At 45.1% G+C, this 16539-nt stretch overlaps 1 protein-coding gene across 1 annotated transcript in view; it reads left to right on the top strand.

The window, feature by feature from the left end:
• dip2a (disco-interacting protein 2 homolog A) overlaps nt 1-16539 on the top strand; it is a 365626-nt gene that overhangs the window by 169440 nt on the left and 179647 nt on the right. The gene's annotated exons all lie outside the window — the stretch shown is intronic.

Genomic DNA, 16539 nt, shown 5'->3' with positions numbered 1-16539 from the left:
CCCCCTGTTACCCACAACCCACCTAGGCCAGAAAGTACTCTTGGTGTCATTCATATTGCTCTGCATGTTTATTTGGGCTCTAATCCAGTAAACATTGATGTGAAGGACGATACTCCCGTTATTTCCAGTTGTCAAGCTGCCATTTCCATGCATTAGTAACTGGAGAGAAATGTGTAGTTTTATGAATATGTCCATTGTTCATGCAGCAGGGAGAAAGGGGTTCTCACCACCACAGTATTCACAGACATCCTTCCCACAGCGTTACAGAACTAACTGGTGCATAATCTAATCAGATCCTAACATAGTTTGACTGTGGTGACCATGGTAATGTAATCAGATCCTAACATAGTTTGACTGTGGTGACCATGGTAATGTAATCAGATCCTAACATAGTTTCACTGTGGTGACCATGGTAATGTAATCAGATCCTAACATAGTTTGACTGTGGTGACCATAGTAATGTAATCAGATCCTAACATAGTTTGACTGTGGTGACCATGGTAATGTAATCAGATCCTAACATAGTTTGACTGTGGTGACCATGGTAATGTAATCAGATCCTAACATAGTTTGACTGTGGTGACCATGGTAATGTAATCAGATCCTAACATAGTTTGACTGTGGTGACCATGGTAATGTAATCAGATCCTAACATAGTTTGACTGTGGTGACCATGGTAATGTAATCAGATCCTAACATAGTTTGACTGTGGTGACCATGGTAATGTAATCAGATCCTAACATAGTTTGACTGTGGTGACCATGGTAATGTAATCAGATCCTAACATAGTTTGACTGTGGTGACCTGTATGTAATGTAATCAGATCCTAACATAGTTTGACTGTGGTGACCTGTATGTAATGTAATCAGATCCTAACATAGTTTGACTGTGGTGACCATGGTAATGTAATCAGATCCTAACATAGTTTGACTGTGGTGACCATGGTAATGTAATCAGATCCTAACATAGTTTGACTGTGGTGACCATGGTAATGTAATCAGATCCTAACATAGTTTGACTGTGGTGACCATGGTAATGCTAATGTTCCTGATCACCATGGTGTGTGTTAATGGACCTGAGACCAGAGCCATGGTAATGCTAATGTTCCTGGGGCCTCATTTATAAACTGTGCGTACGTACAAAATATACCCCAAAATGTGCGCCAGTTTTCATGCAAAAGTTGGAATTTATAAAAATGTTACTGAAATCTAAAATCAAATCAAACAGGTGTAGACTAACCATGAAATGTCCCTAACCCTAACCCCATGAAATGTTTAATGGCAGGTCCCTTTCCAACCATGCAGAGTTAAAGATGAGATTTAAAAAAACTAATACAAATTGAAATAGTGACACGAGGAATAAATACACAGTGAATAACGAATAAAAATAACGAGTGAAAATAACATGTACATTTACATGGCTATATACAGTACCAATCAAAAGTTTGGACACACCTACTCATTCAAGGGTTTTTCTTTATTTTTACTATTTTCTACATTTTAGAATAATAGTGAAGACATCAAAACTATGAAATAACACATATGGAATCATGTAGTAACCAAAAAAGTGTTAAACAATCAAAATCTATTTTATATTTGAGATTCTTCAAATAGCCACCCTTTGCCTTGATGACAGCTTTGCACACTCTTGGCATTCTCTCAACCAGCTTCACCTGGAATGCTTTTCCAACAGTCTTGAAGGAGTTCCCACATACAGTGGGGAAAAAAAGTATTTAGTCAGCCACCAATTGTGCAAGTTCTCCCACTTAAAAAGATGAGAGAGGCCTATAATTTCCATCATAGGTACACGTCAACTATGACAGACAAAATGAGAAAAAAAAATCCAGAAAATCACATTGTAGGATTTTTAATGAATTTATTTGCAAATTATGGTGGAAAATAAGTATTTGGTCAATAACAAAAGTGTCTCAATACTTTGTTATATACCCTTTGTTGGCAATGACACAGGTCAAACATTTCTGTAAGTCTTCACAAGGTTTTCACACACTGTTGCTGGTATTTTGGCCCATTCCTCCATGCAGATCTCCTCTAGAGCAGTGATGTTTTGGGGCTGTCGCTGGGCAACACGGACTTTCAACTCCCTCCAAAGATTTTCTATGGGGTTGAGATCTGGAGACTGGCTAGGCCACTCCAGGACCTTGAAATGCTTCTTACGAAGCCACTCCTTCGTTGCCCGGGCAGTGTGTTTGGGATCATTGTCATGCTGAAAGACCCAGCCACGTTTAATCTTCAATGCCCTTGCTGATGGAAGGAGATTTTCACTCAAAATCTCACGATACATGGCCCCATTCATTCTTTCCTTTACACGGATCAGTCGTCTTGGTCCCTTTGCAGAAAAACAGCCCCAAAGCATGATGTTTCCACCCCCATGCTTCACAGTAGGTATGGTGTTCTTTGGATGCAACTCAGCATTCTTTGTCCTCCAAACACGACGAGTTGAGTTTTTACCAAAAAGTTATATTTTGGTTTCATCTGACCATATGACATTCTCCCAATCCTCTTCTGGATCATCCAAATGCACTCTAGCAAACTTCAGACGGGCCTGGACATGTACTGGCTTAAGCAGGGGGACACGTCTGGCACTGCAGGATTTGAGTCCCTGGTGGCGTAGTGTGTTACTGATGGTAGGCTTTGTTACTCTGGTCCCAGCTCTCTGCAGGTCATTCACTAGGTCCCCCTGTGTGGTTCTGGGATTTTTGCTCACCGTTCTTGTGATCATTTTGACCCCACGGGGTGAGATCTTGTGTGGAGCCCCAGATCGAGGGAGATTATCAGTGGTCTTGTATGTCTTCCATTTCCTAATAGTTGCTCCCACAGTTGATTTCTTCAAACCAAGCTGCTTACCTATTGCAGATTCGGTCTTCCCAGCCTGGTGCAGGTCTACAATTTTGTTTCTGGTGTCCTTTGACAGCTCTTTGGTCTTGGCCATAGTGGAGTTTGGAGTGTGACTGTTTGAGGTTGTGGACAGGTGTCTTTTATACTGATAACAAGTTCAAACAGGTGCCATTAATACAGGTAACGAGTGGAGGACAGAGGAGCCTCTTAAAGAAGAAGTTACAGGTCTGTGAGAGCCAGAAATCTTGCTTGTTTGTAGGTGACCAAATACTTATTTTCCACCATAATTTGCAAATAAATAAATTAAAAATCCTACAATGTGATTTTCTGGATTTTTTTTTCTCAATTTGTCTGTCATAGTTGATATGTACCTATGATGAAAATTGCAGGCCTCTCTCATCTTTTTAAGTGGGAGAACTTGCACAATTGGTGGCTGACTAAATACTTTTTTTCCCCACTGTATGCTGAGAACTTGTTGGCTGCTTTTCCTTCACTCTGCGGTCCGACTCATCCCAAACCATCTCAATTGGGTTGAGGTCAGGCTCTGTCGTAGCCAGCCGCGACCGGGAGACCCATGGGGTGGCGCACAATTGGCCCAGCGTCGTCCAGGGTAGGGGAGGGAATGGCCGGCAGGGATGTAGCTCAGTTGGTAGAGCATGGCGTTTGCAACGCCAGGGTTGTGGGTTCGATTCCCACGGGGGGTATGAAAGAAAAAAATATATATGTATGCACTCACTAACTGTAAGTCGTTCTGGATAAGAGCGTCTGCTAAGTGACTAAAATGTAAAATGTAATTGTGGAGGCCAGGTCATCTGATGCAGCACTCCATCACTCTCCTTCTTGGTAAAATAGCCCTGACACAGCCTGGAGGTGTATTGGGTCATTGTCCTGTTGAAAAACAAATCATAGTCCCACTAAGCCCAAACCAGATGGGATGGCGTATCGCTGCAGAATGCTGTGGTAGCCATGCTGGTAAAGTGTGCCTTGAATTTTTAATAAATCACAGACAGTGTCACCAGCAAAGCACCCCCACACCATAACACCTCCTCCTCCATGCTTTACAGTGGGAACTACACATGCGGAGATCATCCGTTCACCCACACCGCGTCTCACAAAGACACGGCGGTTGGAACCAAAAATCTCCAATTTGGACTCCAGACCAAAGGACACATTTCCACCGGTCTAATGTCCATTGCTCGTGTTTCTTGGCCCAAGCAGGTCTCTTCTTCTTATTGGTGTCCTTTAGTAGTGGTTTCTTTGCAGCAATTCGACCATGAAGGCCTGATTCACGCAGTCTCCTCTGAACAGTTGATGTTGAAATGTGTCTGTTACTTGAACTCTGTGAAGCATTTATTTGGGCTGCAATTTCTGAGGCTGGTAACTCTAATGAACTTATCCTCTGCAGCAGAGGTAACTCTGGGTCTTCCATTCCTGTGGCGGTCCTCATGAGACCCAGTTTCATCATAGCGCTTGAAACTTTAAAAGTTATTGAAGAGTTCCGTATTGACTGACCTTCATGTCTTTAAGTAATAATGGACTGTCCTTTCTCTTTGCTTATTTGAGCTGTTCTTGCCATAATATGGACTTGGTCTTTTACCAAATAGGGCTATCTTCTGTATACCCCCCCTACCATGTCAGAACACAACTGATTGGCTCAAACGCATTAAGAAGGAAAGAAATTCCACAAATTAACTTTTAAGAAGGCACACCTGTTAAATGAAATGCATTCCAGGTTACTACCTCATGAAGCTGGTTGAGAGAATGCCAAGAGTGTGCCAAGAGTGTGCAAAGCTGTCATCAAGGCAAAGGGTGGCTATTTGAAGAATCTCAAATCTCAAATATATTTTGATTTGTTTTACACTTTTTTGGTTACTACATGATTACATATGTGTTATTTCATAGAATTGATGTCTTTACTATTATTCTACAATGTAAAAATAAAGAAAAACCCTTGAATGAGTAGGTGTCCAAACTTTTGACTGGTAGTGGCCAGTTTATTAGGTACACCCATCTAGTACCAGGCCGGACCCCCTTTCCTCCAGAACAGTCTGAATTCTCCAGGGCATGGAAATGTTGCTCAGTTGGGACCAGGAAAGAATTCCCACACCGGGCTCCCGAGTGGCTCAGCGGTCTAAGGCACTGCATCTCAGTGCTTGAGGCGTCACTACAGACCCCCCGGTTCGATTCCAGGCTGTATCACAACCGGCCGTGATTGGGAGTCCCATAGGGCGGCGCACATTTGGCCCAGCGTCGTCCGGGTTTGGCCGGTGTAGGCCGTCATTGTAAATAAGAATTTGTTCTTAACTGACTTGCCTAGTTAATAAAGGTAAAATAAAAATAAAAATAAATACAATTACACCGCAGCTTGCACGATTCTTGACATTCTCTTTCGACCTTTCATCAACGAGCTGTTTTCGCCCACAGGACTGCTGCTGACTGGATGTTTTTGGTTTGTCGCACCATTCTCGGTAAACTCTAGACACTGTTGTGCGTGAAAAGCCCAGGAGGCCGGCCGTTTCTGAGATTCTGGAACCGGCACGCCTGGCACCGATGATCATACCACGCTCAGTCACTTAGGTGTCTTGTTTTGCCCATTGGAACGTTCAATCGAACATGACTCAATGCTTGTCTGCCTGCTTTGTATAGCAAGCCACGGCTACGTGACTCTGTCTGTAGCGAACCAATGTCATGAATGGAGTACCTAATAAACTGTCCACTAGACAGTAGCAGCAGTATACTGTAGGTAGGGGTAAAGTGACTAGACAACAGAATAGATAATAGACAGTAGCAGCAGTATACTGTAGGTAGGGGTAAAGGGACTAGACAACAGGATAGATAATAGACAGTAGCAGCAGTATACTGTAGGTAGGGGTAAAGTGACTAGACAACAGGATAGATAATAGACAGTAGCAGCAGTATACTGTAGGTAGGGGTAAAGTGACTAGACAACAGGATAGATAATAGACAGTAGCAGCAGTATACTGTAGGTAGGGGTAAAGTGACTAGACAACAGGATAGATAATAGACAGTAGCAGCAGTATACTGTAGGTAGGGGTAAAGTGACTCTATCCTCCTCCCTGTTGTCTCATCATCGTCAGTGATCAGGCCTACCACCGTCGTGTATTTGGCAAACTTAATGATGGTGTTGGAGTTGTGCTTGGCCACACAGCCGTTGGTGAACAGGGAGTACAGGAGGGGACTGAGCACGCACCCCTGAGGGGCCCCCGTGTTGAGGGTCAGCGTGGCAGATGTATTGTTGCCTACCCTCATCACCTGGGGACGGCCCATCAGGAAGTCCAGGATCCAGTTGCAGAGGGAGGTGTTCAGTCCCAGTGACCTTAGCTTAGTGATGTGCTTGGAAGGCACTATGGTGTTGAACGCAGAGCTGTAGTCAATGAACAACATTCTCACGTAGGTGTTCCTTTTGTCCAAGTGAGGAGTGCAATAGAGAGTGCGTCATCTGTGTATCTGTTGAGGAGGTATGCGGTATATAATGGGTCCAGGGTGTTGTGAGCCATGACCAGCCTTTCAAAGCATTTCATGGCTACAGATGTGAGTGCTACGGGGTGGTAATCATTTAGGCAGGTTACCTTCACTTTCTTGGGCACAGGGGCTATGGTGGTCTGCATGAAACATGTAGGTATTACAGTCTCGGTCAGGGAGAGGTTGAAATGTCAGTGAAGACACTTGCCAGCTGGTCAGCGCATGCTCTGAGTACGCGTCCTGGTAATTCGTCTGGCTCTGCGGCCTTGTGAATGTTAACTTGTTTAAAGGTCTTACTCACATCGGCTATGGAAAGCGTGTTCACACAGTCGTCCGGAACAGCTGGTGCTCTCACACATGGTTCAGTGTTGCTTGCCTCGAAGCGAGCATAGAATGCCTTTAGCTCGTCTCGTATGCTTGTGTCATTGGGCAGCTCGTGGCTGGGTTTCCCTTTATAGTCTGATAGTTTGTAAGCCCTGCTACATCCAATGTCCCATACTGACGCTTTGCCTGTTTGATGGTTTGTCGGAGGGCGTAGCGAAATTTCTTATAATCGTCCGGGTGTCTCGCTCATTGAAAGAGGCAGCTCTAGCCTTTAGAGCTCTGATGTTGCCTGTATTCCATGGCTTCTGGTTGGGATATGTACATACGGTCACTGTGGGGACGACGTCGTCGATGCACTTATTAATAAAGCCATTGACTGAAATTGGTAAAGTCCTCAATGCATTCAGATTAATCCCGGAACATATTCCAGTCTGTGCTAGCGATTCGGACCACTTCCGAATTGAGCGTTTCACTGGTACTTCCTGTTTGAGTTTCTGCTTGTAAGCAGGAATCAGGAGGATAGAGTTATGGTCAGATTTGCCAAATGGAGGGCGAGAGAAAGCTTTGTATGTGTCTCTGTGTGTGGAGTAAAGGTGATCTACAATTTCTTTTACACACAATACCCCATAATGTCAGTGGAATTTTGTTTGTAGAACATTTTACAAATTAAGAAAAAATTAAAAGTCAATAAGTATTCAACCCCTTTGTTATGGCATGTTATCAAGCCTAAATAAGTTCATGACTAAAAATGTGCTTAACAAATTGCGTAATAAGTTGCATGGACTCACTCTGTGTGCAATAATAGTGTTTAACATGATTTTTTTATGACTACCTCATCTCTGTACCCCACACATACAATGATCTGTAAGGTCCCTCAGTCGAGCAGTGAATTTCAAACACAGACTCAACCTCAAAGACCAGGGAGGTTTTCCAATGCCTCGTAAAGAAGGATACCAATTGGTCGATGGGTAAAAAATTAAAAAGCAGACATTGAATATCCCTTTGAGCATGGTGAAGTTATTAATGACACTTTGGATGGTGTATCAATACACCCAGTCACTACAAAGATACAGGCGTCCTTCCTAACTCAGTTGCCGGAGAGGAAGGAAACTGCTCAGGGATTTCACCATGAGGCCAACGGTGACTTTAAAACTGTTACAGAGTTTAATGGCTGTGATAGGAGAAAACTGAGGATGGATCAACAACATTGTAGTTACTCCACAATACTAACCTAAAGGACAGAGTGAAAAGAAGGAAGCCGGTACAGAATACAAATATTTCAAAACATGCATCCTGTTTGCAACAAGCACTGAAATAATACTGCAAAACAATTAGGATAAAAAGAAACAGAATACAGCTATAAGCACAGGCACAATCCTAGAGGAAACCCTGGTTCAGTCTGCTGTCCACCAGACACTGGGAGACTAGAGGAAACCCTGGTTCAGTCTGCTGTCCACCAGACACTGGGAGACTAGAGGAAACCCTGGTTCAGTCTGCTGTCCACCAGACACTGGGAGACTAGAGGAAACCTGGTTCAGTCTGCTGTCCACCAGACACTGGGAGACTAGAGGAAACCCTGGTTCAGTCTGCTGTCCACCAGACACTGGGAGACTAGAGGAAACCCTGGTTCAGTCTGCTGTCCACCAGACACTGGGAGACTAGAGGAAACCCTGGTTCAGTCTGCTGTCCACCAGACACTGGGAGACTAGAGGAAACCCTGGTTCAGTCTGCTGTCCACCAGACACTGGGAGACTAGAGGAAACCCTGGTTCAGTCTGCTGTCCACCAGACACTGGGAGACTAGAGGAAACCCTGGTTCAGTCTGCTGTCCACCAGGCACTGGGAGACTAGAGGAAACCCTGGTTCAGTCTGCTTTCCACCAGACACTGGGAGACTAGAGGAAACCTGGTTCAGTCTGCTGTCCACCAGACACTGGGAGACTAGAGGAAACCCTGGTTCAGTCTGCTGTCCACCAGACACTGGGAGACTAGAGGAAACCCTGGTTCAGTCTGCTGTCCACCAGACACTGGGAGACTAGAGGAAACCCTGGTTCAGTCTGCTGTCCACCAGACACTGGGAGACTAGAGGAAACCCTGGTTCAGTCTGCTGTCCACCAGACACTGGGAGACTAGAGGAAACCTGGTTCAGTCTGCTGTCCACCAGACACTGGGAGACTAGAGGAAACCCTGGTTCAGTCTGCTGTCCACCAGACACTGGGAGACTAGAGGAAACCCTGGTTCAGTCTGCTGTCCACCAGACACTGGGAGACTAGAGGAAACCCTGGTTCAGTCTGCTGTCCACCAGACACTGGGAGACTAGAGGAAACCCTGGTTCAGTCTGCTGTCCACCAGACACTGGGAGACTAGAGGAAACCCTGGTTCAGTCTGCTGTCCACCAGACACTGGGAGACTAGAGGAAACCCTGGTTCAGTCTGCTGTCCACCAGGCACTGGGAGACTAGAGGAAACCCTGGTTCAGTCTGCTTTCCACCAGACACTGGGAGACTAGAGGAAACCTGGTTCAGTCTGCTGTCCACCAGACACTGGGAGACTAGAGGAAACCCTGGTTCAGTCTGCTGTCCACCAGACACTGGGAGACTAGAGGAAACCCTGGTTCAGTCTGCTGTCCACCAGACACTGGGAGACTAGAGGAAACCCTGGTTCAGTCTGCTGTCCACCAGACACTGGGAGACTAGAGGAAACCCTGGTTCAGTCTGCTGTCCACCAGACACTGGGAGACTAGAGGAAACCCTGGTTCAGTCTGCTGTCCACCAGACACTGGGAGACTAGAGGAAACCCTGGTTCAGTCTGCTGTCCACCAGGCACTGGGAGACTAGAGGAAACCCTGGTTCAGTCTGCTTTCCACCAGACACTGGGAGACTAGAGGAAACCTGGTTCAGTCTGCTGTCCACCAGACACTGGGAGACTAGAGGAAACCCTGGTTCAGTCTGCTGTCCACCAGACACTGGGAGACTAGAGGAAACCCTGGTTCAGTCTGCTGTCCACCAGACACTGGGAGACTAGAGGAAACCCTGGTTCAGTCTGCTGTCCACCAGACACTGGGAGACTAGAGGAAACCCTGGTTCAGTCTGCTGTCCACCAGACACTGGGAGACTAGAGGAAACCCTGGTTCAGTCTGCTGTCCACCAGACACTGGGAGACTAGAGGAAACCCTGGTTCAGTCTGCTGTCCACCAGGCACTGGGAGACTAGAGGAAACCCTGGTTCAGTCTGCTGTCCACCAGACACTGGGAGACTAGAGGAAACCCTGGTCCAGTCTGCTGTCCACCAGACACTGGGAGACTAGAGGAAACCCTGGTTCAGTCTGCTGTCCACCAGACACTGGGAGACTAGAGGAAACCCTGGTTCAGTCTGCTGTCTACCAGACACTGGGAGACTAGAGGAAACCCTGGTCCTGTCTGCTGTCCACCAGACACTGGGAGACTAGAGGAAACCCTGGTTCAGTCTGCTGTCCACCAGACACTGGGAGACTAGAGGAAACCCTGGTTCAGTCTGCTGTCCACCAGACACTGGGAGACTAGAGGAAACCCTGGTTCAGTCTGCTGTCCACCAGACACTGGGAGACTAGAGGAAACCCTGGTCCAGTCTGCTGTCCACCAGACACTGGGAGACTAGAGGAAACCCTGGTTCAGTCTGCTTTCCACCAGACACTGGGAGACTAGAGGAAACCCTGGTTCAGTCTGCTGTCCACCAGACACTGGGAGACTAGAGGAAACCCTGGTTCAGTCTGCTGTCCACCAGACACTGGGAGACTAGAAGAAACCCTGGTTCAGTCTGCTGTCCACCATGGTCCAGTCTGCTTTCCACCAGACACTGGGAGACTAGAGGAAACCCTGGTTCAGTCTGCTGTCCACCAGACACTGGGAGACTAGAGGAAACCCTGGTTCAGTCTGCTTTCCACCAGACACTGGGAGACTAGAGGAAACCCTGGTCCAGTCTGCTGTCCACCAGACACTGGGAGACTAGAGGAAACCCTGGTTCAGTCTGCTGTCCACCAGACACTGGGAGACTAGAGGAAACCCTGGTCCAATCTGCTGTCCACCAGACACTGGGAGACTAGAGGAAACCCTGGTTCAGTCTGCTGTCCACCAGACACTGGGAGACTAGAGGAAACCCTGGTTCAGTCTGCTGTCCACCAGACACTGGGAGACTAGAGGAAACCCTGGTCCAGTCTGCTGTCCACCAGACACTGGGAGACTAGAGGAAACCCTGGTCCAGTCTGCTGTCCACCAGAAACTGGGAGACTAGAGGAAAACCTGGTTCAGTCTGCTGTCCACCAGACACTGGGAGACTAGAGGAAACCCTGGTTCGGTCTGCTGTCCACCAGACACTGGGAGACTAGAGGAAACCCTGGTTCGGTCTGCTGTCCACCAGACACTGGGAGACTAGAGGAAACCCTGGTTCAGTCTGCTGTCCACCAGACACTGGGAGACTAGAGGAAACCCTGGTTCAGTCTGCTGTCCACCAGACACTGGGAGACTAGAGGAAACCCTGGTTCAGTCTGCTGTCCACCAGACACTGGGAGACTAGAGGAAACCCTGGTTCAGTCTGCTTTCCACCAGACACTGGGAGACTAGAGGAAAACCTGCAATCCAGGTGTGGAAAGATCTAGAGACTCACCCAGAAAGACCCAGGTGTGGAAAGGTCTAGAGACTCAATCCAGAAAGACCCAGGTGTGGAAAGATCTAGAGACTCACCCAGAAAGACCCAGGTGTGGAAAGGTCTAGAGACTCACCCAGAAAGACCCAGGTGTGGAAAGATCTAGAGACTCACCCAGAAAGACCCAGGTGTGGAAAGATCTAGAGACTCACCCAGAAAGACCCAGGTGTGGAAAGGTCTAGAGACTCACCCAGAAAGACCCAGGTGTGGAAAGATCTAGAGACTCACCCAGAAAGACCCAGGTGTGGAAAGATCTAGAGACTCACCCAGAAAGACCCAGGTGTGGAAAGATCTAGACTCACCCAGAAAGACCCAGGTGTGGAAAGATCTAGAGACTCACCCAGAAAGACTCACAGCTGTGATCACCAACAAAGGTGCTTCTACGAAGTATTGCCTCAGGGGTGTGAGCACTTATTTAAATGAGATATTTCTGTATTTCATTTTCAATAAAAACATGTTTTCACTTTGTTAGTAAGGGGTATTGTGTGTAGATGGGTGATACATATATTTTTTAAATCAATTTTGAATTCAGGCTATAACTTAACAAAATGTGGAATAAGTCAAGGAGTGTGAATACTTTCTGAAGGCACTGTATTTAATCTGTAGACTACATTCTTAAACTGCATGGTTTCCCGAGTCGTAGTGGGAGGACCACACACCATATCACGTGACTCCAAGTTTACTTCCATATGATGTTTATTATATCAATATTTGCGCATAAAGGCGTTTCCACCGGCATTTCTCGTATAATTAATTTTACACACACAAAAAGATCCCACCAAATGATCTGTCGGCTTTTATAAAATTTGACCTTAACGTCCTGTTTCATCACATCTGTCGTGATTTGATTTTATACGGTATGACCCCTATACATATTTTTTTTTTTTTATCGTTGGACATGAGACTAAAGACACCAGCAAATCAGCTCCAAGTGATTTTAATTTGGGAAATCTAGAAAAGGCAGGAACCTAGGAAGAAACCTAGAGGATCACATACAGTACCAGTCAAAAGTTTGGACACACCTACTCATTCAAGGGTTTTTCTTTATTTTTACTATTTTCTACATTGTAGAATAATAGTGAAGACATCAAAACTATGAAATAACACATATGGAATCATGTAGTAACCAAAAAAGTGTTAAACAACTCAAAATATATTTGAGATTCTTCAAATAGCCACCCTTTGCCTTGATGACAGATTTGCACACTCTTGGCATTCTCTCAACCAGCTTCACCTGGAATGCTTTTCCAACAGTCTTGAAGTAGTTCCCACATATGCTGAGCACTTGTTGGCTGCTTTACCTTCAAGGCAGCAGCTACTCTTCCTACAAAATTAAGGCAGTTCATACAAGTTTAAAAACATTACAATACATTAACAGATTTCACAACACACTGTGTGCCCTCAGGCCCCTACTCCACTACCACATATCTACAGTACATAATCCATGTGTACGTGTGTGTATAGTGCGTACGTTATCGTGTGTGTGTGTATGCATGTGTCTGTGCCTATGTTTGTGTTGCATCACAGTCCCCGCTGTTCCATAAGGTATATTTTTATCTGTTTTTTTTAAAAATCTAATTTTACTACTTGCATCAGTTACTTTATGTGGAATAGAGTTCCATGTAGTTATGGCTCTATGTAGTACTGTGCGCCTCCCATAGTCTGTTCTTGACTTGGGGACTTTGAAGATACTTCATGTGGCATGTCTTGTGGGGTATGCATGGGTGTCCAAGCTGTGTGCCAGTAGTTCAAACAGACAGCTCAGTGCACCCAACATGTCAATACCTCTCATAAACACAAGTAGTGATGAAGTCAATCTCTCCTCCACTTTGAGCCAGGAGAGATCGACATGCATATTATTAATATTAGCTCTCTGTGTACATCCAAGGACCAGCCGTGCTGCCCTGTTCTGAGCCAATTGCAATTTTCCTAAGTCATTTTTTGTGGCACCTGACCACACGACTGGTCAGTAGTCCAGGTGTGACAAAACTAGGGTCTGTAGGACCTGCCTTGTTGATAGTGCTGTTAAGAAGGTAGAGCAGCACTTTATTATGGACAGACTTCACCCCATCTTAGCTACTGTTGTATCAATATGTTTTGACCATGACAGTCTACAATCCAGGGTTACTCCAAGCAGTTTAGTTACCTCAACTTGCTCAATTTCCACATGATTTATTACAAGATTTAGTTGAGGTTTAGGGTTTAGTGAATGATTTGTCCCAAATACAATGCTTTAGTTTTAGAAATATTTAGGACTAACTTATTCCTTGCCACCCACTCTGAAACTAACTGCAACTCTTTGTTAAGTGTTGCAGTGATTTCAGTTGCTGTAGTAGCTGACGTGTATAGTGTTGAGTCATCCGCATACATAGACACACTGGCTTTACTCAAAGCCAGTGGCATGTCATTAGTAAAGATTGAAAAAAGTAATGGGCCTAGACAGCTTCCCTGGGGAATTCCTGATTCTACCTGGATTAAGTTTGAGAGGCTTCCATTAAAGAACACCCTCTGTGTTATGTTAGACAGGTAACTCTTTATCCACACTATAGCAGGGGGTGTAAAGCCATAGCACATACGTTTTTCCAGCAGCAGACTATGATCAATAATGTCAAAAGCCGCACTGAAGTCTAACAAAACAGCCCCCACAATCTTTTTATCATCAATTTCTCTCAGCCAATCATCAGTCATTTGTGTAAGTGCTGTGCTTGTTGAATGTCCTTCTCTATAAGCATGCTGAAAGTCTGTTGTCAATTTGTTTACTGTAAAATAGCATTGTATCTGGTCAAACACAATTTTTTCCAAAAGTTTACTAAGGGTTGGTAACTGGCTGATTGGTCGGCTATTTGAGCCAGTAAAAGGGGGCTTTACTATTCTTAGGTAGCGGAATGACTTTTGCTTCCCTCCAGGCCTGAGGGGGCACACTTTCTAGTAGGCTTAAATTGAAGATATGGCAAATAGGAGTGGCAATATCGTCCGCTATTATCCTCAGTAATTTTCCATCCAAGTTGTCAGACCCCGGTGGCTTGTCATTGTTGATAGACAACAATTATTTTTTCACCTCTTCCACACTCACTTTACGGAATTCAAAATGACAATGCTTGTCTTTCATAATTTGATCAGATATACTTGGATGTGTGCTGTCAGCGTTTGTTGCTGGCATGTCATGCCTAAGTTTGCTAATCTTGTCAGGGGATTGTGGAGGCCAGGTCATCTGATGCAGCACTCCATCACTCTACTTCTTGGTAAAATAGCCCTTACACAGCCTGGAGGTGTGTTGGGTCATTGTCCTGTTGAAAAACAAATGATAGTCCCACTAAACCCAAACCAGATGGGATGGCGTATCGCTGCAGAATGCTGTGGTAGCCATGCTGGTTAAGTGTGCCTTAAATTCTAAATAAATCACAGACAGTGTCACCAGCAAAGCACCCCCACACCATAACACCTCCTCCTCCATACTTTACGGTGGGAACTACACATGCGGAGATCATCCGTTCATCCACACCGCGTCTCACAAAGACACGGCGGTTGGAACCAAAAATCTCCAATTTGGACTCCAGACCAAAGGACACATTTCCACCGGTCTAATGTCCATTGCTCGTGTTTCTTGGCCCAAGCAGGTCTCTTCTTATTATTGGTGTCATTTAGTAGTGGTTTCTTTGCAGCAATTCGACCATGAAGGCCTAATTCACACAGTCCCCTCTGAACAGTTGATGTTGAGATGTGTCTGTGACTTGAACTCTGTGAAGCATTTATTTGGGCTGCAATTTCTGAGGCTGGTAACTCTAATGAACTTATCCTCTGCAGCAGAGGTAACTCTGGGTCTTCCTTTCCTGTGGCGGTTCTCATGAGAGCCAGTTTCATCATAGCGCTTGAAACTTTAAAACGTATTGAAGAGTTCCGTATTGACTGACCTTCATGTCTTTAAGTAATGATGGACTGTCGTTTCTATTTGCTTATTTGAGCTGTTCTTGCCATAATATGGACTTGGTCTTTTACCAAATAGGGCTATCTTCTGTATACCCCCCCTACCATGTCAGAACACAACTGATTGGCTCAAACGCATTAAGAAGGAAAGAAATTCCACAAATTAACTTTTAAGAAGGCACACCTGTTAAATGAAATGAATTCCAGGTGACTACCTCATGAAGTTGGTTGAGAGAATGCCAAGAGTGTGCAAAGCTGTCATCAAGGCAAAGGGTGACTATTTGAAGAATCTCAAATATATTTTGAGTTGTTTAACACTTTTTTGGTTACTACATGATTCCATATGTGTTATTTCATAGTTTTGATGTCTTCACTATTATTCTACAATGTAGAAAATAGTAAAAATAAAGAAAAACCCTTGAATGAGTAGGTGTGTCCAAACTTTTGACTGGTCCTGTATGTGATCCTCTAGGTTTCTTCCTAGGTTCCTGCCTTTTCTAGGGAGTTTTTGTAATCATGTTCGTGCCCCCGACCATCCGCTCAAGAAGAAATCGGCCCGCGGCTGAATGTAGTTGATGCCCTATGGTAAGGGGTCTCAGCCTTGAGTGTGTCTGTCTGGTCCCCTAGTCTCCAGTCTCCACCCTTCCAAGGTATGACTTGGTTGCATAATAACCTTATAGGCCCATAGTGGTCACAAGTAGTGCACTCTATAGGGAATAGGGTGCCATTCTCTGGTCTAAAGTAGTGCACTCTATAGGGAATATGGTGCCATTCTCTGGTCTAAAGTAGTGCACTATATAGGGAATAGGGTGCCATTCTCTGGTCTAAAGTAGTGCACTATATAGGGAATAGGGTGCCATTCTCTGGTCTAAAGTAGTGCACTATATAGGGAATAGGGTGCCATTCTCTGGTCTAAAGTAGTGCACTATATAGGGAATAGGGTGCCATTCTCTGGTCTAAAGTAGTGCACTATATAGGGAATAGGGTGCCATTCTCTGGTCTAAAGTAGTGCACTAAATAGGGAATAGGGTGCCATTCTCTGGTCAAAAGTAGTGCACTATATAGGGAATAGGGTGCCATTCTCTGGTCTAAAGTAGTGCACTATATAGGGAATAGGGTACCATTCTCTGGTCTAAAGTAGTGCACTATATAGGGAATAGGGTGCCATTCTCTGGTCTAAAGTAGTGCACTATATAGGGAATAGGGTGCCATTCTCTGGTCTAAAGTAGTGCACTATATAGGGAATAGGGTACCATTCTCTGGTCTAAAGTAGTGCA

Source organism: Coregonus clupeaformis, chromosome 40, assembly GCF_020615455.1.
Source record: "Coregonus clupeaformis isolate EN_2021a chromosome 40, ASM2061545v1, whole genome shotgun sequence".
Classification (NCBI taxonomy): domain Eukaryota; kingdom Metazoa; phylum Chordata; class Actinopteri; order Salmoniformes; family Salmonidae; genus Coregonus; species Coregonus clupeaformis.
Note: the sequence above shows the minus strand (reverse complement) of the source record. Positions and strands in the feature narration are given on the sequence as shown.